Source organism: Pinus tabuliformis, chromosome 3_2 (genome assembly GCF_031772625.1).
Source record: "Pinus tabuliformis cultivar Carrire ecotype Pingquan chromosome 3_2, CPIR1, whole genome shotgun sequence".
Classification (NCBI taxonomy): domain Eukaryota; kingdom Viridiplantae; phylum Streptophyta; class Pinopsida; order Pinales; family Pinaceae; genus Pinus; species Pinus tabuliformis.
This window is the reverse complement of record NC_142302.1, coordinates 566,053,579-566,079,565: the sequence shown is the minus strand read 5'-3', so window position 1 is coordinate 566,079,565 and position 25,987 is coordinate 566,053,579. Positions and strand designations below refer to the sequence as shown.

General features: G+C 34.4%; 1 pseudogene; it reads left to right on the top strand.

Moving 5' to 3' along the window:
- Positions 1–7,119: 7,119 nt before the first annotated feature.
- On the top strand, positions 7,120–13,029 carry LOC149181767 (organic cation/carnitine transporter 4-like; annotated as a pseudogene).
- The last annotated feature ends 12,958 nt before the right edge of the window (positions 13,030–25,987 follow it).

Genomic DNA, 25,987 nt, shown 5'->3' with positions numbered 1-25,987 from the left:
TGACGATTTCCTTTCCATGAAGCACGGGTTCGAATCCTGCAGTTCCACGGGTTCGAATCCTGCAGTTCCACGGGTTCGAATCCTGCAGTTCGAAGCCTTGAAAATATGCTTGAAGTGAGATGTAGCTAGAGAAGCTAATCTCGGAAAGGTATTCACTGTTTCTCCCTACTCATTTGCTAGCTGTCGAATTGTATTGATAGCCTTGCACCCGTTCGCAAATTTTTGGTAGAATTTTGTATTATCATGCCCCTCCGTAAGCCATATAGCTTTGCTTCTTAGGTGCCAACTTTCTTCTCAATCCTTTACTATCTGACTCCTCTTGGCAAGTAGGGATGTAATCTTGTTCTTATGTTCTAGGGAGGAGTAGATCCCTCCATGTTCATTCTCGAAGACCTCTATCTCTTCTTCAGTAGCCTTGAGGATAAGGTCCTCCAATGTTCACTTCTTTTGCACCCATATTTCGGATAGTTTCTTCAATTCTCTCAGGTTATGAGCAAACCCTTCTATGATGCTCCCTCTAGACTCTAGGGGATTGGCCTTCCAAAATTTAGTGACTAACTTGGTGTAGTCAACATCTCGTATCCAGGCAAAGTTAAATTTGAAGGGGGGACTCTAGGTTTGTTCATTCCTCCACTTATTTCCAAGTATATTAGTCTATGATCAAATATGCCCCCAAAATCGACCCACTGTCTAATTCTATGACTTATTTTCATTAGGTGCTCCTTTATGAGGAACCAATCAAGCCTCCTAGGAAGGTTGTCATCTCCGGTTCCGTTGTTCCTCCAAGTAGGTTGAAATTTGGTTGAAGGGATATCGATAAGGTTATGATCCTCTAGTATGTTCTCAAAGAACTCCAAGAGAGTGTCCCTTTGAGCATTCTTCCCCCATGATTCCGCAAAACTAATGGAAAAATTTAGGTCTCCCCCTAGAATGAGCTTGTCCCGCTGAATAATTTGTGTGTTTAGTAGTCGGTTCTACTATTCTTCCATATTATGATAGGGTCCATAAATGTTAATGATATTGATCTCTGATTCAAGTTCAAGTGAGTAGATGTCCACCCTGATGTTCCCAGTGCTTCCCCATATGTTACAGATTCTAATGGAGTTGGAGTTTATCCCTAGTGCCAATCCCCTCGAGTGTCCATTTGCATATAAAGAGCGAAAAGTCCACAAAAGAAGCCAAGATTCAAGAACGTGGGCTAATTTTTTCCCAGGGCTAGCCAACCCTCAAAAGTTGAAGGATAGCATCTTCATGGGGTGGGGGGGCGCTCAAGGGTATTCACTACTCTAAGAGCCCAATCAATGGAATGTTGTCTACTAGATGTTATCTCTTCCCCAGCTTGTAGGATGGCTTTCAATAAGAAAAAAGGTCAGCCTCGAGGTTGCTTTTGGGTGGAGGGAGGTAATCAGACCAATTCCCAATGAATCAGGGGCCTGAGATCGAGTCTGGGATCAAAGCGGGTATCTGGAAGATGGAGTTCTGTGATCAAGAATGGTGGGGATGGCTAGGGGGTCCTCAGGAAAAGAAGGTGGAGTGCATGAGAAGGTGGGGGAAGGGGGTTTAAGGTGGCATGCCAGAGTAGTGGGGGTTATAGAGCAAGGAACATAGGCCTGTAATATATTTTATGCAATGCAATAAGAGGAAACAGTGGTAAAAGAAGAGGAGGAAGAAGATTCTGACATACCTGCGGAGAATGCAGCCTCGACAGCTTCCCTTGCTCTGGTTAGAGGAGGTGAAGGGGGCCCATATGCTACTTTCCCACACTTCTTCCTGGCTTCCTTTGATGGTACTTTCTCTGCAGCAGCTTGTACCATGTGATTCACTACCTCTTCAACCGAGGGGGGGTTTCCTTGATCATGTGAGCTCTTGTGCGGAGTGGCATTATCCTTGTCTCCAGCTCTCTCCTTACCATTCAGAGGGAAATCCTTTAAAATATGTGCCACCTTATGGCACCTTTTGCAACGGAATGGAACCCCCTCATAGTAAAGAATCTGATGCCGAGAGAAAGTTCTCCACTGTAATATAATATGTTCCTGAAGACCCCCCATCGTATCTAGATGTACCAAAACCCTGGCATATGCCATCATTCCAATAGATAGGTATGATTTATCGTGCTCAAGGTAAGTGCCCGAGGTATTTCCTATGTGCCAAAAATGTCCTACGACCCAAATTAGAGGGGCAATCCAGGAAGCTGAACCCAGATTGGCCTGACTCCTATCTATTCTCTTTCCAGGTCAAACAGAGGGTTCTAGCGGCACAGAAGGACGGGAGCCTGTTCAAAATGTTAGAAGGGGGACAGGACCCAATTCGTGTGCTCGTCTCTAGCGAACCAAAGAGCAAACCAACCTCTACCAAACATTTGAACAAAAAGAAAATAGGCCAAGTGTTGCCCCATACCTTTGATGTCTAAAGCTTCAAACGAGCCACTGTGTGATTTTTTCCTTGGATCCTCCCAACCAGAACACGGTCTGCCATGTCCATGCAATCACCCCACTGGATATCTTCCCCAACCCTAATAATGAAGTCTTCAACTTTGGATTTGAAGCACTTGAGATTTTTGCTCAGCCTTGTAATAGCTTCAAAGGAGTCTAGTCGTTCCTTACATAGAGTTGGGTTTGAAGGAGGGTTTCCAGGGTTTTGGTGTGAGCCCGTGGGAAAAGAGTCTGAGAGTGGGGACCTATAGCGTAGGAGCAGGATGGTGGAAGAGTTGAATTAGATGCCAGAGGAGGCCCTTGTGTTGTGTTCGAGGGGTTTCCAAGGGGAGGGTTTAGGGAACTTGCAGACAGAGTGGGAGGAGGGTAATGCGAGGTATCAGATATAGGTTTAGGGCTAATACAGTCAATCGCAAAGTTAAGTGTGGAGGGAGACTCGGGAGGGGAAGAGGGTATCGCCATACTATAGGGGGCTCAGAGAAGGTCAACATTGAAATGGAGGGCCCAGAGATCAAGGAAAGGCCTGCAACGGTGTTCGTTAGATTGAAACAGTAGGGGAGCATTCCTTCCGAGGTTGAAGGCGGAGTTGGTCAGATGTTGACACCTGGCAATGGATCCTTCGAATAGTCGAAAATATCCAATTCCATGGTTTTTCCGAGAAAAACCTTCCCGAGCTACCTCTGAAACTATCGTATCAAACCTAGGTAGGGTAATAGGCAGGTAAGTTAGTAAAAGAGTAAGGAAGTCATGGGTTTGAGGAAACTTACTAGGCCATTATGGAGTGCATGGTCGCATTATGGTAACCACCATAGTGTCGGTAGCAGAGGCAAAATGAATATGCAGGAAGTGAGGTATATGTTTCTCTACAGAAACCCTAACCTTTTTCAAGCTGGCGCTAGGACTCCATCTCCTTCCCTTTAAGGATCTGTAGTTCCATCCTTTTTTCAATTTTTTTAATGGTTTTATTTTAAAAGTATAATTTATTTATTATCATTGTAATGATTAAATGTTTTATATATCATATTTAAAGATAAATATGTATTCTAGTTTATTAAAATATTATGAGTAAATCTATATAGTAAGGCTTGTTAATTTGAGATATTGGAGTGACTACCTAAAAGTATATTTATTAAACTTTTTCACTCACTTTAAACTCTTCCATATTACTTTAAATTGTTAAATTAAATAATTGATTAAACATTTGTAAAATTTTATAAGAAAAAAAATGAATTGAAATTGTAAATTTTATCCATATTAAAATGGAAATTGTAAAATTTTTCACTTAAATAATTTTATTCACATTTTTTAATAATATGGATAATTGTTAATTTTATTAAATGAGAAACAAAATTCTAATTACCAACTTTAAGTGAAGCTAAAGAAAAAAAAAGCGGCATATTGATATTTGAGATATATAATCATCATTTTAGTTTGTTTGTCTAATTAGGTGTAGTAATAGATAATAAATTATTAATCCAGATCACATATAAACGAGTTCACATAGAAATTTTATTTGTCAAGGTGAAAACAAAACATAAAAAGGTAACATTACTATGAGTCCACTAAGGAGGGTAGATGGAGGTGATTAACAAAGATGTTGGAGGATGAATAATGCTTTAGTAGTTTCATAATTAATTGAAAAAATAAATAACTATTTTTATAATCAACCCAAACTTAGATGAAAAATAAGCCAAAATCTGATCCATCCATAAAGTTATAAGAAAATATAGGAATTAATAAAATGTTTGTACATAATTTATCCATGTACTTTTGATGTAATTTATCACTACAAACTTGAGAACATTCTATCTTATAAGAATAGTAACCTTAAAAGAGTTATAATTTCAAATAACATTGTCATTGATTTACAAATTACCCAAATAATATCCCACTCCTAACCATTTCAAGTACTCTCAACCTTATCTATAAAAAAAATCATATAATTTATATTAATATAAAATTTTAATCCTATATATAAAATCACAAACCAATACAATTTAACCTAAATTAATTCAGTTCAACGATATAACCATGAATGAGTACACAATACAACCATGAATGATCGTCGAAGTTAAATTTTATAATCTTTTGTCAATAAATATAATTTTTAATAAAAAATCAGGTAAACTCATATCTTTGATTTTGTTGTTAAAAGCATTCCCCTAAATAAAACCAATCCTATTATTTCCAGTAAGTCAAGACTTCCCGTCTCGTATATATTACGGTTATTGAAAACCCATGCTGTATTTCTGGCATAGTATTTGTCGTCTCCATAGTTATCGGCACGCACTTAAAAATGTTCATGTTTTAAAGTTCGTTGAACTGTAATGCGGGGAATTGCATGCAAGCCGCTGAAGAAGAACGAACGGCTGCACTGGGACCCATTTGGTAATTCAATGGTGACATCCAAGTCAATTTAGGAGAGAATTAGTAAATGGAAATCAATAATATTTCAAAGAAATGTTGAGAAACCATCTGAATGAACATGTAGATACATATTGTGTATACATATTTGAACATATGCATATTTCTCATTGCGATGCAACATATGCATATTTCTCATTGCATGTGCATCGCAAGGTTGAGTTTCATGGTTTGAACATCATATTATTTCACACAGCGAGTGCACTTATTGCTATTATAACAACAGTTTCAGGTGCGTCCAAGGTTCTGTGTGGTTTGCTCCAACTCCCGTAAGCTGATGCTGAATGACGAGTGCAAGGAATCGCGACTCTTGACTATTGAATTGCAAGAAGTGTCTGTAGGTAATATCCATTAAGAAAGACCTTTGAAATTTTCCGTTGGAGACAGTGTCTCTGAAATTTTACCCGAATGATAAAGAACCCAATAACAAATAACAAAGAATTTACCAAAATACCAACCTGAAAAGGTTACAATTTCAAGTTGCATTGTAGTTAACTTACAGATTGGAATGAAGACCTGAGTGGTAATGTCAAGAACTCAATAACAAATAACAAAGAATTTACCAAAATCGTTCAATCTGTAATCTACCATTATATTTAATTTCATCCTGTGTACAGAGGAATCCATATCGGCCCTGCCATGGCATATCTATATACTTACATAAAAGCCAAACCAACTCAACATTTGGAGGAAGAGAAAAAATTCAAAATAAACCAAAGTATATAGCATATAGGTTGTGATTTATCCGATGGCGGCATCGTAACAAACCTCAAACTCCGTGGATGAAACTGATTCAACCATTCTCAAATTTGAAATTCAATTAGCTAGAGTTAGGGCGGGTGTTTTCAAAATTCAAATGAATATCGCATAAATGCATATTTCAAATCCACCCCGTATTTACGACATCGAAGCACACTGACAGCATTAATTACTTTGAAGCGAAACGCACTACCTGTATTAATGACAGTGAACCACCGGTGCTTCGGATAATATCTTTCATATGTAAAGGTGCCAATAATTGGCTTAGTGCATGGGCTTTAAAAATTGCCGTTTATATGGGTTATGATGCCATTTACACCCCCCAACGGGCAGGAGTGAGGACCACTGGAATCGATTTACTTCAAACCTAGTTTCGTTTTTCCGACTACCGGAATCGATTACTTCAGACCCATGGGATTCTCACGAACGCGTGTCAGTTAAGCTGTAACTAACGACTTATGACGTAATCATTATAGGCTAATGGCCAGTTATCCACATGCCGACGTGGCCACCACAGAAAAAAACTACGAAAAAAAGCGGCCATAGAATAAAGAACACGGCGATCCTTTCTAAAAATAAAAAATATACTAAGAAGGAGATCGTTAGCAGGTGAATCTTACTAAAAATAAAAATTACTAACCTTTTAACCACAACAAAATCGAAAAGCTAAAAGCCTAACGGTTTCAAGCGGATTTGAAAAACTTAAGAAATCAATTTTGTGATATGCAGCTACTTACAGGAGCGCCTGTATATTTGATCTTTGACACGCGCTGAGCGGCCGGACATGTGTGGAATAGGAGTGGTTGTATGTATGATTGCATGAACAGGCATGACAATGAGCGGTCAGCAGCGTCGAGGAGATTTTTGGGTTTTCAGATCTGAGTATCTTTTTGTTTAGTTTTTTCTTTTCTTGTGTGTCAAGTATGGCTATGCTTGCCAAGTGTCTTTTTCTTCATTTGTTTTATATTTTGATTTATTTTACTAGCTTGTGGTTTTAGTTTTGAGAGTGTGGGATAGAAAGTGAAGATAAATATGAAGTAATAATGAAACTGACGTCATTTTGCAATAAGAATTAAGAATTCGGCATGGTTATCCATGAGGTATTTTCTGTTATATTTTCTTGATACTTAAATTTGTGGATAAAAATTTAAATTATAGATAATTATATTAGAGTTAATGTGTATTTTAAAATGATTTACTGTTTACCCGGAATAAAAAAGTAAATAGAAAAGGTAAATAAATAAATCTGAATGTAATAAATATCTGCGTTTGATATTTCCCGCATGAACGTGGCAGCAAAAACATTTAGGTGGCATCTTTTTTCAAAAATAGAAAGCACAAGAATGGAAACAAAAACATTTACGTGGCATCTTTTTTCAAAAATAAAAAGCACAAAAATAGAAATTAAAAAAAAAAAAAAACATCAACCCATCCTTTTCCAAAAAGAGAAAAGCCAGAATTGAAATTTAAAAGAACCTAAAAATAATGAACTCTCAATTCAAAAATGGACGGGAGAATTCGGACGATGGCAGCTCAAGCATTTTGTGCTCTACAATGGACTCTCGAGGCCTTTCAGACGATGGTCATGATCTTTGCATACTATGAGCCCAACCGGCACTGCAACATAGAGAAACCTTTGACGATTTCCTTTCCATGAAGCACGGGTTCGAATCCTGCAGTTCCACGGGATCTGTGTGTTCCATGGACGGAGGGAGCGGAGTTTCGACGGTTTCTGAATGGGTCTCGTTTGTGATCAGAAATATAAAGTTGGGCTTCTGCAGTCCGTGTTTTTCATCGCGTGTTTGATCGGTAATTTTGATAATTTTACCTCCGAAGCTTTATATGCACTTTGCTGCCGCTAGATCATTAAGAATTTCAACTAATTGTTAAGAATTTGCTTGGTTACTGTTATTGGATCTTGATGTTTATTTACTGATGCCGGTGCAGGGATATTTGGGCAATTGTCTGATTCTTCGCTGGGAGGGAAGGAGTGGTTGGTTTGCAACGCCATCTTCGGTTTCTTGACGACATTCTCGCCCAATTTCTGGGTTTATTTGATTCTCCTTTTATTGACGGGAATTAGCACTGGCGGCGTTGGGCTGTCGTCTTGGCATGTCGACTTTGTATTTCTTTTCCCTCGGCATAGCTCTGCTTCCAGCTCTCTCCTACTTTTCTGGCGGCTGGAGATAGTCGCTTTGATTCCTTCGGCCTTGTATTCTCTCAGAAATGGTATGAATCAAATTTTATTTAATTTAAGTATTTATGTTCATCTCTACTCTAGTTTGCTGAACTAATTCCATTTCATTGCCTTGTAAAATGTTTGGTGCTATTAGAATGAAGGACGGGCTGACGTTGCAGGGAAATGAATGAAAGAGGTAGTTGACATTGCTACTGTTCAAAGCGTACCTCGCTAAAGAAATGGAATCCCAATTTCACGTATGTAGAGATGGCCATGTTTAAACATGGTGCTTTAGCAATTTTTAAGGCTCTGCTTCCTCCTCCTCAATAATTTTTATTACATTTAATATTTACTTCCTTGCGCCAATCCCCTGTGTACACGTCTTTGGCTTTAGATTAACCAATTTATCACTTACGAATTCAAGCACCATTGGGACTAGGTTTTTAATGACTTCCCACAGCTTTGTATTTGGGTTTAATGTTTTGTGTATTAGTTTAGTTTGTGGTTTTCTTCTATAACTTTTTTTTTTATTAGTTTAACCAATAGTGCATCGACCATGGATTTATTTTTTTTTTTATTAGTTTAACCAATAGTGCATCGACCATGGATTTAAGCCTCTGTTTCTTCCTCAATAATTTTATTCTTCTACATCAGCCATGGATTTAAACCTCTCTTTCATCCACAATAATTTCTATTACCCTTGTGCATCAGCCATGGATATAAGCTTCCATTTCCTCCGTAGTAATTTCTATTTTCCTTTTGATGTGTGCTAAGCCTTTATTTCCTCCTCGGTAATTTCTATTTCCCTCGTGCCGTGTGCATGATTTAGGCCTCTGTTTCCTTCTTAATAATATCTATTATCCTTGTGCCGTCTTGTGCATCTTCCATGGATATAAGGCAGAGGCTGTGACTCTTTCTTATCAGTGAATCACCGGCTTCTTCAACTTTTAAATTAATAATAATCCAATCATGCTCAGCTCTTTCGCGTCAACTCGCAATTCTCAGTTATATATGTAATATAGGTTTTCAAATTAATAATACGTACTACTGTGTGAGTTGCTCTTTATTTATCTATCATTGGTTTATTCAATTTTAAATTAAAAATAATCGAAATCAACTCAGCTCTTTCGCGTCAATTGGGATTCTCCGTTATATATAGCGATCTTTCACTCCAATCCTCTAAAATCAATTTCAATACGTAATACTATGTGAGTTACTTTTTATTTATCTATCATTGGTTTATTAACTCATAAAATGAGTTAATGTGTTGCATTGAAGCATTATGATTAAATGAGTTAATGTGTTGCATCGAAGCATTATGATAAAATGAGTAATGTGTTGCATTATGATAAAATGTTCTTCCTTGTTGTCTCAACAAGAGCATATCTTTTTGTGGTGTTTTCACAATTAGTTGTTAGCATCTTTAGATGCATTCTTTCTTTTCTTCTTTTAGGTTCTTTTTTATTATTGTGTGGTTTTCCTCAGAAGATATGCTCTTTTTTCAAAACAAGAGCAAAATATTTTGTTCTTTGAAATAGAAGAAATTATATTTCGTGCTTAGCCCTTCATCTATGCTCAATGGGAAATTCAAAACAAGTGAAAACTAACAAATAAGATCCACCTTAGTATGTCTTACATTATGCTACTTATTTTAATTTTTAGTTGTTTGAAATTGCCACAAAAGTAATAAAAAAAATCACCTTAGCATGTCTTACATTATGGTACTTATTTTAATTTTTATTGGCCTGAAGAGTAGAAATTTTCACCACAAAATACTTAACTTAGTTTTCATGAAAATTTCGCAATACTAGAAATGGTTACATATTCAGCACTTTGGCTATGCATGATGGAAAATTCAAAACTAAGAAAAACAGATATCTAGGTATGCGTTACTTATGGTACCACTTTTAATTTTCATTGTGTTTCAAACAACCCAGAGGAGTACTAGATTTTAGTAAAATATATTTGAGTTAGTCTTCGTGAACTTAATATATTTTGGAACTTTTTTAGATTGTCACACCCTTTTTTTATTAACCTTCAAACTTGGTATTCGAAATGAAGTTTATTTACAGTTCTAGGGATAGAGAAGGAAAAAGGTATCTCTTACCTTTCTGAATTTCTTTACTGCGAATATTGTTTGACTATATCATACCAATTTTTATTTATTTTGTTGAGGTTAGGTTTTTTTGTATCATTAGTTGCTAATGAGTAGATATTTGTGAATCCATTTTCTAGAAAGTGTTAGGGAATTAATTAATTCACTAGAAATATGATAACTCTAAATATTGAGAGTGATAACATTATTTGAATTTGTATATATATGTTTGTGATTTTGCAAATGTTTTATGTATTTATGTTTGATATTTTGAATTAAAATTGTCTAAGCTTGTGTTTACTTGAATTGCATGTAACATTATTTGAATTTGTATATATATGTTTGTGGTTTTGCAAATGTTTTATGTATTTATGTTTGATATTTTGAATTCAAATTGTGTAAGCTTGTGTTTACTTGAATTATATGTATATTTCACTTGTTTTGACGGTGTGTTTAGTTGAAGTGTGTGTTTGCTCGTTTGAAATTGCTTATATATGAGTGGTTTTGACAATGATTATTTTCTTTTGTATTTGGACACGAAATTGTATATTCTGTGTTTGCTTATTTAAACTTGTATTTTGTATGTTTATTTTATTGAAACTGCATATATACGTGAATGGTTGTATGAATGTTTATTTACAAATATCTGTATGTAATTTGATCTCAAATCCAACTACATTAGGGTTGATAAACAATATTCAGTTACATTTCTAAAAGCCCTTAGTAAGTTTATTTCCTAGAAAAGTAAAATGGACAAGAATCCTACTCCAGTAATAAATAGAAATTTTTTATGAAAAACACAAATTAAGTATGAGTTTTAAATACAAATTTAATTATCAGTTTTGAGATGTTCATGATTTTTTTTGGCTTGGCTCTGTGAAATATATCGAGAGGTGAGTGTTTTGATGTTCATTTGAGTTTGCTAGCCATTTCATTTATATGGCTACACTAATTCCCATATTCTTATATATCAAGGAGGACACTCCTCATTGTAAAGATTCGCACGCACACAATTTTCCACTTGCCCTTTTTAAAACTTATTAAAATTGGTTTTTACAAATTTGTCAAGACACTTACCCTAAATACATATTGCTTTGCAATTTTAAATAAAAAATAATATTAATATACAATAAATTTCATATAACAAGTATTAAATAAAATAAAAAACAAATAACATAATATATCCATCAAACTCTTCAATCCTAAAGCCTTTCAACACACTACTACAAACATCCCAAAAATAAATAAAATTTTAAAATAAAAATTAAATGAACACTCAATTATAAAGTGCAAATAAATAAATAAAAAATATAAATTGAAGCCGTGTTGACAAGATGTGTGTTTGATATTTCCCTTCGGAAAAAGCATGGCAACAAAATGAACCTCACAAGAAAAGAATTGGCCCAACGTGGATGGAAAAAGCATGAACCTGACAGCAAAAACATATACTTGACATCTTTTTTCAAAAATAGAAAGCACAAGAATAGAAATTTAAAAAAACCAAAAGCATCAACCCATCCTTTTCCAAAAAGGTGAAAAGTAAGAATTGAAATTTAAAAAGCCAATAAATAATGAACTCTCAATTCAAAAATGGACGGGAGAATTCAGACGATGGCAGCTCAAGCATTTTGTGCTCTACAGTCTCGCATGGACTCTGGAGGTCTTTCATACAATGGTCATGATTTTTGCAGACTATGAGCCCAACTGGCACTGCAACATAGAGAAACCCTTTGACGATTTCCTTTCCATGAAGCATGGGTTCGAATCCTGTAGTTCCACGGGATCTGTGTGTTCCATGGATCGGGCGTCATGGGGCTGGGACGGAGGGAGCGGAGTTTCAATGATTTCTGAATGGGTCTCGTTTGTGATCAGAAATATAAAGTTGGGGTTCTGCAGTCCGCGTTTTTCATCGGGTGCTTGATCGGTAATTTTGATAATTTTACCTCTGAAGCTTCATATGCATTTTGCTGCCGCTAGATCTTTAAGAATTTACAGTTATTGGATCTTGATGTTTATTTACTGATGCGGGTGTAGGGATATTTGGGAAATTGTCGGATTCTTTGCTGGGAGGGAAGGGAGTGCTGAGTTTGGTCTGTATTTGCAACACCATCCTCAGTTTCTTGACGGCCTTCTCGCCCAATTTCTGGGTTTATTTGATTCTCCGTTTATTGAAGGGAATTAGCATTGGCGGCGTTCGACTATCGTCCTTCGTTTTGGCAACTGAACCTGTCGGGCCGTGTAAGAGAGGACGAATTCGCATGTTGACTTTGTATTTCTTTTCCCTCGGCATAGCTCTGCTTCCAGCTCTCTCCTACTTTTCTGGTAGCTAGAGATATCTGTACATAGTCGCTTCGATTCCTTCGGCCTTGTATTGCCTTTTCATTCTGCCATTTGTATCAGAGTCCCCCCGATGGTACCTCGTCAAGGGCGGGCTGGAAGATGCCATGAAAGTCATGAGATCGATTGCGGCCAAGAACAGAAATCTCTGTCGGCGGGAGTATCGTTGGCATTGGACGGGGACGAGCACACTCCTGCAGAGCCTGAGGAACCATCGGGAAGCCTCGTGGACGTATTCAAGTCGCCCGTGACGTGTATGAGGATGGTTTTAATAGGGTTCATCTGATTTGTATGTGGTGTAGGGTATTATGATTCGTATGTGGTGCAGGGTATTATGGATTAAGCCTGAACATGGTAAATCTGAGTACTAATTTATATGTGTGTGTTTTCCTCAATGCAATCACAGAAATACCTACCTACGCCCTCATGGCAGCTATGCTCGACAAATTCGGAAGAAGGGCGATGCTCGTCTCCACCATGCTGTTGAGCGGACTGGCTTGTCTGTTGGGAAGCTTTATGTCGACGGTACTCAATGTTTAGGGTTCGAATCTCGATCCAACACTGGTCACATGGGATTCTTCACTGGCGTGCAGTTAGCGAGTGGAGTCGTCAGAATATTCGGTATGCCGGGGGCGTATAACTTGATATTTATATACACATGCGAGCTGCTTCCGACAGTAGTCCGGAATGCAACTCTAGGTTTAATTCAATTCTATTTAATTTCATTTCAGTGTCTATTATGTTCACCTTTGCGAGAGCTAATTCCATTTCATAACCTTGTGTTTCTGTTGGGTGCATTGTAAAAATGAAGGGCTGGTGTTGCAGGGAAATAAATGAAAGAAGAAAATAAGTGGTTGTTGTTCCAAGCCTAGTCTATCTAGCTAAAGAAACAAAATCGAATGAAATCCCAATTCCAGGTATTTGTGTCTTTTTTATTAGTTTAAACTAGGCGCTTTAGCCATTTTTATTTTGAATTTAAGGCTGTACTTCCTCCTCAATAAATCCTATTTTTTTTTCATTGCTTCAATTAGCCGTTGCACGCATGTCTTACGCTCTAGCTTGAACAGTGTATCTTTTCCCCTAGGAATTCAAGCATCACTGGCTCTGTATTATTTGGATTTGATTAGTTTGTAATTTCCCTGTATAACACCTCTTTTTATTTATTAGTTTGGCCCATGGTCGTGTCTTGTGTTCTTTGCTCCTTTAACCTGTGGTTTGGTTGTTGTTTTTTCCCATTTTGGTATAACTTGTTAGTTGTGTATTGTTTTAAGCATCAGCCACGGATTTAAGGCTTTATTTTCCTCAATAATTTTACCCTTATGTCGAGTGCACATGCATGGATTTAAGGATCTTATCCTCAATAATTGTACCCTTTTGCCGAGTGTATTAGACATGGATTTAAGGCTCTATTTCCTATTCAATAATTTTATGAGCCATGGATTTAAGCCTCTGTTTCCTCCTCAGATGTGTCCACCATACCACCTCTATTAAATGGAATGAATTTTTCATTTAAGGCTCTATTTCCTCTTTAGTTATATTACCCGGTATGAATTTAATGCTCTTTTTCCTCCTTTACGAGCCATGGATGTGTCCACCATACCAATGAATTTTTCATTTAATGCTTTGTTTCCTCCTCCATAATTTTAACCATATCATTTCTATCCACCTTTGTAAGCATGTCTCTCGATTCAGATTCAGCTTAACTACTCAAACTCATTAATGGAACCAACTTCCCACTTCTATCATCTTGCGGTTAGCCTTCCTTTCTTTTGACACGTTTATTAAACTTAATAATACATACATATAGCTATGTTCTGTGAGTTACTCTTTTTTTCTTATCATCACTGGTTTATTCAACTTTTACATTAATAATAATCCAATCCAGCTCAGCTCTTTCGCATCAATTGGGAATTCTCTGTTATATATGTATAGCCCTTTTTAGCTTCAATCCCCTGGAATCAGTTACATTACAACCTTCCCCTTCTTTGGGGATTCAATGCCCCCCTCCAAGTCTGGTCTAGTATTAGCTAGTCCCTCTATCATTCCTACTGTTTTTTCCCAGGATAGTTTAAGCCACATAATGGCCCTCTAGATCTGTTGTTTTATATTTTTCACATCTGTTGTTTTATATTTTTGACACAGCTGCTAGAAAACCTCTCATACATTTTAAAATTTTGTTGTTTTATATTTTTCACATAGCTGCTAGAAAAGCCTCTCATACATTTTAAAATTCAAATTAATTATATCATTACATATAATCGTAATTCATAATATATATTTTATTCAAATTATGTTTATTATTTTTTGGATTATTTCATTAATAACAATATTTGTTTATTTATTTATGACGTGAAAATTATTGCATGGTTGTTTCTAGGAATGACTCATAAATCACGGTTATAGCAAATACATTTACGAAAAGTGCGAAGGAATGTAAGTTTAATGTATGTTTATTTCGTATATGCGATATAAATTATTATTACTTATATAAAAAAGAATTGATAATTTTGTTTTCATTATCTATATATGCGATATAAATTATTATTATTATTTTTATATAAAAAAGAAATTGATAATTTTGTTTTCATTATTTATATATGCCATATAAATGATTATTACTTTTATATGAAAAAATAAACTGATAATTTTTTATATATCTCGTTAAAAATATACATTTTTCTCTAATACTTATGTGGTATTGCATGCAGATTTATTTACACTAAGGACTTCACCTTCTAGTTTTTCTAATATTTATGTGGTTTTGCATGCAGATTTATTTACATAAAGGACTTTACCTTCTAGTTTTGCAGAAAGGGTTTTGGCCAAAGTAAATATTGATATAGTTATATATTATTCTCTTCTCAAATATTGTAAGAAAATTATGCACACAATTATTAATAAGGTTACTTTTTATGGAAGAGGTTAAAAATACCCCTTCCAAGTGCTCAAGGAGGATGGGGCCCCATTCTTCTTTGACTAGTGTAGTATTTCTTGTTTGTGTTGATTGATTTTCTTTAAACTCATATGCATCACAGAACAATTTTTTAAGATACATTTATTTTATAGCATTTATATTTGAAGCATGTCATGTTACAATTCAATGATCATCCATTCATATTATAACACTTATCACAATTGCATTTAAGCCAAAACACACTTACATTTAAAAAAGTTTAAAAGCTTTTACACAAATACACATTATAAAATCTTCCACAGTGCATTGAAAAACACTAAATATCTTTCTAATTAACAAGCCTTTCTAATTAACAAGCCCTTCATATTGGAATTTTTTTTTTTGCCCTTTTCTATTCAGTTTTCATTGCCTTTTAAAGCTTTTTATATTGTATTAGTTTATATATTTATATAATTAGATAAGATTATACACATATAATTTAGCTTGTTACATTGGTTAAATTCTGAATGGTAGGATACATATTTACATATTTGAATTTGTATATATATGGTTGTGGTTTTCAAAATGTGTATTTGTGTTGATATTTTGAATTCAAATTTTGTACCATCTTTTTTTGTTCATTTGAAATTGTGTAAAATTGTGTTTAGTTGAATTGCATGTATATGTGAGTGGTTTTGACAGTTTGTTTATTTGAATTGTGTGTTTGCTTGTTTGAAATTGCTTATATATGAGCGGTTTTGACAATGATTATTTTCTTCTGTATGTATATTGTGTGTTTGCTTATTTGAACTTGTATTTTATATGTTTATTTTATTGAAATTGCATATATACATGAATGATTGTATGAATGTTTATTTATGAATATTTGTATGTAATTTGAAATTTTAATCATGTGTTTGTTGTACTGAATTATGAATTTGAATGTTTATGTATAATGTAGATTTTAATTTGTATATTATGCGTTTACTTTTCTTTTATTGACTTCAAATTCTATGTTGTGTGTTTAGTTGAATTTTTATATTGCATGTTTGTTTATCTCAACATGTACTTTGTATGTTTCTTTATTTGAAATTAGATATGTGTGTGTGTGTGTGTATGTGAGTGAATTCTTATTTATGAATATTTGTATTAGAGGTGACTTGAAATGGTGATAGTGTGTTTGTTGTATAGAATTGTGATTGCAATTAATTTTATAGCGTAAATATTGTGTAGTAGGTTTTATATTTTGGGTTTGCTTATTTAATGTTGTAATGGCATGTTTGAGTGTTTGTTTTTGTATTGACATGAAATTGTGTAATGTGTATTTCCTTATTTGGAATTGTATATTATGTGTTTTTCTATTTGAATTTGTATTTTGTGTTTGATATTTAAAAGTTAAAAATTGTATATTTTCTTATTTAAATTTGTATTCTAGGTGTTGTTTGAAATTGCATATACATGTTTCAAACTGTTTTTGTCAAATGTTTGTATGTGTAGGTAGTTTTCTCATTGTTTGTGAATCTATGTGTTTAAATTTTATATTCCATTGCATTTGAAACTGTATATTGTATCTTTTCTTATTTGAAATTGATTAAGCATGTTTACAGAATGTTTTGTCAATGAATGCTTATGTTTCTTATGTTGATTTGTATTAGCCATGAATTTTATTATAAAATTGTATGTGTGTATTTTATATAGATTTAATTAAGCCTTATATTTTTATTGTATAATATTTTAATGTTTATTTATTATATTGAGTTTTAATTATAATGAGATTTGTATTTTTTTTTTTTTTTTTAATTGTATTTTCATTTGCCATTTAAAGGTTAATAAGTTAATTCCAACATTTGAAACAAAACATAAATTTTTTGATCACATAATATTTTAAGATTAAAAAAAAATCATAATTAGTAACTATTTTTTAGTAAATATTACTACCACACCAATAATAATGTGATTAATGCAAAATTTTATCATAATTTATTTTCATTAATGTTGATAAATTAATATGTTTAAAAAAAATATCCATTAACATCTTTAAGGGTTTAACATATTAAATCAATATATTAAATCATCTCTCCATGTTGATATGTAAAAGAGCCCATATCAACAATGCAAAGTTTTTGGGGAATTTAAGTTTACACCTTCACGTGGTTGACCCTATTAGTAGAGATTATGATCTCGAAGCAAGGAGGAGCTTTTTAAATTGTCAATGCAAATTATCATAACACATATTTAAAAATAAATATATTTAACTATTTTAAAATATAACATTTCAAACAAATGAACACGAGTCAATCACTACATTATTATATAAGAAAATATTAATTCAATCAAATCTTTTCATGAATAAATTGACCTATTAATATTAGGTCTCCTTGTTTCTCTTGGGAAATTTCATATGTTGAGCTAAGGCAAGATGGAAAATATGATTCGTCCGAAAAGAGAAACTTGAGGGAACCTATTAGATCAGTGCCTATGCTAGTATCTAAACTGGTCAACTCGGTGTAAGTCTTCTTGTGCGTTAGCGTTTTTCTAGTCTAGTAGAGAAGGGAAAAGGGGAGAATCTTAACCACTTTTCAACATGTTAACAATGGAAGTTAACATGTTGAGGCATCAATGTTTCATAGCGATTCTCACCTAATTATTAGACCCTTATGCTAAGATATGTTATTTACATGTGTAGACTACATATTCATGATATGTTTAATGGAATTCTTGTTATGGTTAGTAGGGGTCCAGTCAAGATCATATTGAATTGATTACATTTATATTGTCATTTCCTTGTTACTTTATTGTTCTAAAGATGTGATTCAATTTTGGGCAGTGACTTGGGCGACGGGCTCAAAAAAGTGGCTCAAATATCAGGGATGCTTGCAAAACACTAAAAACATAGTCCCTGTGAGAGTGTTCAGAGGTCCCTGGACTCTACCATGCCCACAACATGAGAGCCAGAGGTCATGTAGTCCAAAATTTCAGTGGAACCGTGGTGTTAGTTGGCAAAAAGGTTGGGTTGGTTCCTAAGGGTCCTAATGCTGATGTTGGATGTATGTATGGTGTGTTTCTATTGGTTCCACTTTCTTAGCATGACTTAGGAGGTCAAATAATATCATAGTGGCCTCTCGTCGCATATTTAGCCTGACTGATCGGTTACTTGGGTAGATACGGGAGGAGGGTGTTACACTTCCCCACATTCTTGTGGATGGCATCCTTCATAGTAAGTGTGATGGTTATATATAACAATTTCAATCTTTCCTTGACTAAATTACATAACTATAAAATTTAGGTAGCGAAATTCAATATTTGAAGGCAATTCGTCACCTTCTGGAACAAATTTCTAAAGACTTTAATGTAAATATCCATTATATATATTGATAATAATATGAAATATGACAATGTATTTTTAGGAGGGGCTAGATAAATAATAACGATAATCTAATTTTAAGGTCATGGTCAAGCCTGGACACCTGATTGATGTGCAAGATCACCTTGTTTGTGTGACAAAGGGTTTGTCTTCATGTAGCGATTTCATTGCTAAAATCTATTGTGGTGTACATACCCCCCCTCCAGATTTGAACATGTGGCCTCACATGAAGAAACACATGTTCTTAATCATTAGGCACAATCAATCTACACACAACCCCCCACCTTTTGCTAGAAATCTTGCAATTGGGTGGGTTAGAAATATGACTACAAAAATACTATAGAAGAACTACAAGGATTGCAAGGTTTAAGAATGTAACAAAATGATTTTTAAAATGTTATAAAACTCTTAGGGTTTAAGGTTTAGGGATTAGGGTTTACGGTTTAGGGTTTAGAGATTACATTTTGTGTTTAGGGCTTCTGGTTTACAATTTAGGGTTTAGGGTTTGGGGTTTAGATTTTAGGGGTTAGGGTTTATAACATGTTGGTAAATTATGTTAATAAACAGTTAAATGAAAACTACAAAACACTTTTTAAAATGTTATAAAATGCTTGGATTTTAGGTTTTAGGGTTTAGGGTTTGGGGTTTAGGGTTTAAGGTTTAGGGTTTAGGGTTTAGTTTTTGGTGTTTAGCATTTAGGGTTTAGGGATTATAAGACTTTAGTAAATTATTTTAGTAAAAACTTAAATAAAAGTTTCAAAATTCTTTTTTAAATGTTATAAAATGCTTAGGGTTTAGGGTTTAGGGTTTGGGATTTAGGGACTACGGTTTAGGGTTTAGGTTTTAGGGTATGAGGTTTGGGTTTTGGGGTTTAGTGTTTAGGTTTTAGATTGTATAACACTTTAGTAAATTCTTTTAATAAACACTTAAATAAAAGTTACAAAATGATTTTTAAAATGTTATAAAATGTTAGGGTTTAGGCTTTAGACTTTAGGATCTAGGGTTGGTGTTTCGGGTTTTGGATTTAGGGTTTATGTTAATAACACTTTAGTAAATGATTTTAATAAAAAAATAAATAAAACTTACATAACAATTTTTAAAATGTTATAAAATTCATATGGTTTACAGTTTAGTGTGTACGGTTTAGGCTTTGGGGTTTAGGGTGTCGGGTTTAGGGTTTATATCACTTTAGTAGATTCGTTTAATAAAAACTTAAACAAAAGTTACATAACTCTTTTTAAAATGTTGTAATATGCTTAGTGTTTAGGGTTTATAACTATTACAAATAAATTTTAACATGTTATGAAATGCTTAGGGTTTAAGGTTTACAGTTTAGGGTTTATAACACTTCAGTAAATTTTTTTAATAAACACATAAATAAAAGTTAGAAAATTCCCTTTAAAATGTTATAAAATACATAGGTTTTAGGGTTTAGAGTTTATAACACTTTAATAAATTCTTTTAATAAACACTTAAATAAAAGTTACAAAGCACTTTTTAAAAGGTTATAAAATGCTTAGTGTTTAGAGTTTATGGTTGGGGGTTTGATGTTTAGGGTTTAGAATTTAGGTTTTAGGTTTTAGAGGTTTATAACACTTTAATAAATTCTTTTCATAAACACTTAAATTAAAGTTACAAAATGCTTGTTAAAATCTTATAAAATAGTTAGGGTCTAGGGTTTAGGGTTTGTAACACTTTAGTAAATCATTTATATAATTTACTAAAACTGGAGTTGGCACCAATTTTGGAGGTCTACCAGAATTTTCGCCAAGTTAATCTGGAATTAATTAATTTTAAAATGTGCTTAATTAACCACTAAACGTGATTAACACAAACTGCGGTTTTACTAACTGTTAACTTCGGTGGCGTTCTTGGAGGTAGACACATGCAATGGCATAATGCTAATGGTTATGGTTTATGTGGCACATTTTATGGTGACTGTTGAATACATATAACCGTAACCACCAACAGAGCATTTAGATGGGAGGGTCAGCCTGCGGACTGGCCCTCCTAACCCCCAACTTTCATTACATTAAACTTGAAATAGGTGCGGTAAACATAACGGTTAAGTTGTAATGCGGTGGTGTAATGGAAATGTGTTGCGGTTGTTCGGTACAGGTCCCGTGTTTGACCCCCTGGTGTGCCACAAAATTTTTTGCACTGCGCATTGAGCTGACCTCTGGGGAGGGACATGTGGCGACTTCCAGGCTTGCCACTTGTCCCCTCCTCATTGGTCCTCCATTAACCAAACAAATCATGCCACATCACCACATTTGATAACCAACCAAAATATGACACTTGTCGAAGCCTAATTGGATTGTTGACCAATGTTGACCTTGCACAATCACTTGCCACGTCAACAGACTGTTGACTATGCATTTTTTTTTAATTTCTTTTGTTTGGCAAAGTGGACAGAACGCGATATCTTCCTCATACGAACTCAATTTTCAGTGAAACGAGTTGCGTTCAGATCCTTTTTCCGAGATGGGCACGGTCATTGAGGTTTTGAGCCATTATGAGAACTTTTATTTTTTAGCTAAATATTGAGCACTTGATTAAGATTCAAGGGTGGTAGCCAAGGATGTGTGGAGCAAAAAAGAGGAGGAAAAATAGATTAGCACCACCACTAGGAATTTCTCAAAAATGAGCTTAAACCCAAGGGGTGTACAATTTTGGAGTAGGATCAATGGCATCAAGAAGTAGCATAGCAACAAGGGTGGTGGGCCTTACGTTGTTGGGAATCACTAGACATGACTGTTTATTTTGAGGCCATACATTCTAGGCCCATGTTTCATTTTAAGATCAAATGCTTCCCATAACCATAGTTGCTTCTCCCAACCTTTAGAGGCCAACATCTCTCCCATTCATGCTTATTTTCTTATTTTCTTCAAATCAATGTGTTGGTTTCCTCCACTAAATTATACCTTTAGATTATAATGCATATATGAAAAAGGATTTTGCTTTTCTTCAGCATGGAATCCATGAGTTCGATATGAGGTTAGATGATATGAACATCGTAGTGAATATAGGGTTTGGTAACTTGGGATGGAGGAAAGAAAGGCCAAATCATGACGAAGAATATTGGTATCAGTGTTATGGCAGACAAGCTGCTTGTAATGGGGTCGAGAATTATAACAAATGTAATCCCCATTAAATGGCAGTAACCAAATGGAAGAGAGAAAATTGGAACATGAACAAGGATAATCTCGTTCCACTGACATTTGAAATTTCATCTTATGGGTATTTGCAAGCCAATCACCATAAAACTAGATCTATTACTAGCTCACTCATATGGACATCACAACGCATGTAGAATATAATATTGTTCATTTGTTTAACTTAGAATTGGTGAGTGTTGAAAATGGTTGTTGTTGATCTGAAAGGTTTTCCAAATGAAATAGGAAATTACATAGTCCAATAAGATATTATGAAAGATTTCCAACGGTATATGGAACTCCCTCTAATTCCATAGGAATGAGGAGATATCAAATATTTTTCAATATGACCCAACTGATTAGGTACTCTATCTTCGAAGGTTAATTTTCTCCAAATACCTAGCTCAAATGGGAGCATAAGATATATGGTTAGAAATTTGTTTCCAAGACCTTTCCAATTATATACGGCACTCTTTATAACTCCTCAAAGTTGAGGATAAATGAATTTTTTGATACTCACTATATGTTATGCGAGTTGAACAAGTCATCCCAACTAGTGGACAAGTCAACCCTAACCTAAAATCTAAACACAAATAAATAGGTGTGAAAATGAGCTTCTCTAACCACTCGACTCAATAATTTAGTTCTAGTTTTAGTAGAGTCAGGGAGAAGGTCTGAAGTTCATACCTCATGAACTAAGAAGAAGTGAAGTGCATCTGTGTTGAAGTAGTTTTCTATGGAAGGTCTTTGGCAAATATTTTGAAGGATTTTTGGATTTTTCCTTGGGGAGGAATTTTTGTATGTTTGATTTATGTTTTTCAGGGATGAATACTTTCATTTCGAAAGCCGAGTTTAAGGGGATGAGTTATGTGGTTTGAAGGCCAAGTTTCAAAGGACATGCTCTCATGTTTGAAGGCCATGTTTTAGGGATGAGTTATGTCTTTGAATATCTAGCTCAGGCTTGATTTGAAGTCCATGTCCTGGTTTATTGAAGGTTGAGTTAATGTTGGAGCCAACAATTACTATAAATTGGTGCTTACAAAGGATTGATGTCTTCACAAGAGAATGCAATAAATTAAATATTGTTGTCCCTCTTACCTCCTTGAAGATTAAGGAAAATAAGTAGTATAGATTCTTATAAATTTTATAATTGGCCACAATCATCTTCTCACTTCTTTCTAACAAATATCAATCTTTTACGATCTCAAGAAAATGTTTCATTGTATTGAACTTGGGCTTGAACTTTGTTAAAGGTATCTAACCTCTCAACCTCAAGAGTACTTGTCTTCCTATTTGTAGTTTTGACCATGATATGGATTTTTATCTCTCAGACACAAAACCAAGTGAAGAGTTGATTCATTTTAGATGTTATAATAACCTAAGCAACAACCATCCTCTACTTGCTAGAAAGATTTAACATCACCAAGAAAGATGTATACCATTGTGTCAAATATTTTCCCTCACATTATCAATGGTGTATGAGCTCTCCAACTCAAAATAATGGTTTTTCTACTCCAAATCTCAGTAAATCTTTGTATCCCACCTGTAAGATGAGGTAGAAAATAAGTCATAAAATGATTTTGTAAATTTAATCAATTAAAGCCCATCCACGCTGCAATTGCTTTCTATCAAATTTTACTGTTGAATCTTAACTTTCACACAGTCAATAATGTTATAACTCTCTACATTTAGAGTTATAGTATTTCCAGTGAATTAATTAATTCCCTAACTATTTCTAGAAAATGTCTTCACAAATATCTACTTGTTAGCAACTAATGATACAGAACAAAACTAACCTCAAAAAAAATGATATATATATATATATATATATATATATATATATATATATATATATTGGTGTGATATAGTCACAATAGTGGCAATGAAGAAATTGAGAAAACTAAGAGATGCCATTTCCTTCTTTATCCCTAGAACTATAAATAAACTGCATTTTGAATACCGGGTTTATTGAACATCAATGTATACAACGACCATTGAGTACCAAACTAGTTTGCATGAATATTAAATAGGAACATGCAATAAACTTAATTCAATATGATTTTAATTTAAGCACGTGTAATGTTCATGGTGAAATGCATACTTTGATAAAATTATTAAGAACATACCTAAGATCAAATTAAAATGTGGGTATGAAAAAAAACATAAGTTTCAAGAAGCCATATCAAAATGGGACGTTGAGAATAGTAGCCATGCAAAAGAGGGAAAGCTCGCATGCTAAAAATTGCTCAAGTCTTCTACAGTGCTACATCTCGTTAGCAAATTAAGCATAAAAAAAATATTTTTTCACTGGGCTAACTATAACAATGGAAGAATAGAAGAAATGTAAATACTAAATAATAATTCCTAGAAATATATATCTGACTTGTTGTTGACACAAATTGGTTTAAAATATTCCCATCCACGTAAGCCCCTCATATGTTGTTAGATCTCAAATCCAACTACATTGGGGTTGAGTTGACACAAAATGGTTTAAAAAATTCCCATCCACCCAACCCCCTAATATGTCTCTCATATGTCGTTAGATCTAAAATCCAACTACATTAGGGTTGATAAACAATATTCAGCTACGTTTCTAAAAGCTCTTAGTAAGTTTATTTCCTAGAAAAGTAAAAATGGACAAGAATCCTACTTCAGTAATAAATAGAAAAACTTTATGGAAGACACAAATTAATTATGAGTTTTAAATACAAATTTAATTACGAGCTTTGAGATGTTCATGATTTTTTTTTTGGCTTGGCTATGTGAAATATATCGAGAGGTGAGTGTTTTGATGTTCATTTGAGTTTGCTAGCCATTTCATTTATATGGCTACACTAATTCCTATATTCTTATATATCAAGGAGGACACTCCTCATTGTAAAGATTCGCACGCACACAATTTTCCACTTGCCCTTTTTAAAACTTATTAAAATCGGTTTTGCAAATTTGTCAAGACACTTACCCTAAATACATATGGCTTTGCAATTTTAAATAAAAAATAATATTAATATCCAATAAATTTCATATAACAAGTGTTAAATAAAATAAAAAACAAATAACATAATATATTTATCAAACTCTTCGATCCTAAAGCCTTTCAACACCCTACTACAAACCTCCCAAAAAAAAATTAAATGAACACTGAATTATAAACTTCAAATAAATAAAAACAATATATAAATTGAAGCGGAAAAGATGTGCCTTTGATATTTCCCGGGGAAAAAGCATGGCAACAAAATGAACGTCACAACAAAAGAATCGGCCCAACGTGGACAGAAAAAGCATGAACCTGGCAACAAAAACATTTACGTGGCATCTTTTTTCAAAAATAGAAAGCACAAGAATGGAAACAAAAACATTTACGTGGCATCTTTTTTCAAAAATAGAAAGCACAAGAATAGAAATTTTAAAAAAGAAAAAGCATCAACCCATCCTTTTCCAAAAAGGAGAAAAGCCAGAATTGAAATTTAAAACAACCAAAAAATAATGAACTCTCAATTCAAAAATGGACGGGAGAATTCGGACGATGGCAGCTCAAGCATTTTGTGCTCTACAATGGACTCTCGAGGCCTTTCAGACGATGGTCATGATCTTTGCAGACTATGAGCCCAACTGGCACCGCAACATAGAGAAACCCTTTGACGATTTCCTTTCCATGAAGCACGGGTTCGAATCCTGCAGTTCTACGGATCTGTGTGTTCCATGGACGGAGGGAGCGGAGTTTCGACGGTTTCTGAATGGGTATCGTTTGTGATCAGAAATATAAAGTTGGGGTTCTGCAGTCCGTGTTTTTCATCGCTGTTTGATCGGTAATTTTGATAATTTTACCTCCGAAGCTTTATATGCACTTTGCTGCCGCTAGATCATTAAGAATTTCAACTAATTGTTAAGAATTTGTTTGGTTACAGTTATTGCATCTTGATGTTTATTTACTGATGCCGGTGTAGGGATATTTGGGCAATTGTCTGATTCTTCGCTGGGAGGGAAGGAGTGCTGAGGTTGGTTTGCAACGCCATCCTCGGTTTCTTGACGGCCTTCTCGCTCAATTTCTGGGTTTATTTGATTCTCCGTTTATTGACGGGAATTAGCACTGGCGGCGTGGGCTGTCGTCCTTCGTTTTGGCAACTGAACCCGTCGGGCCGTCTAAGAGAGGACGAGTTGGCATGTGGACTTTGTATTTCTTTTCCCTCGGCATAGCTCTGCTTCCAGCTCTCTCCTACTTTTCTGGCGGCTGGAGATAGTCGCTTTGATTCCTTCGGCCTTGTATTCTCTCAGAAATGGTATGAATCAAATTTTATTTAATTTTAGTATTTATGTTCATCTCTACTCTAGTCTGCTGAACTAATTCC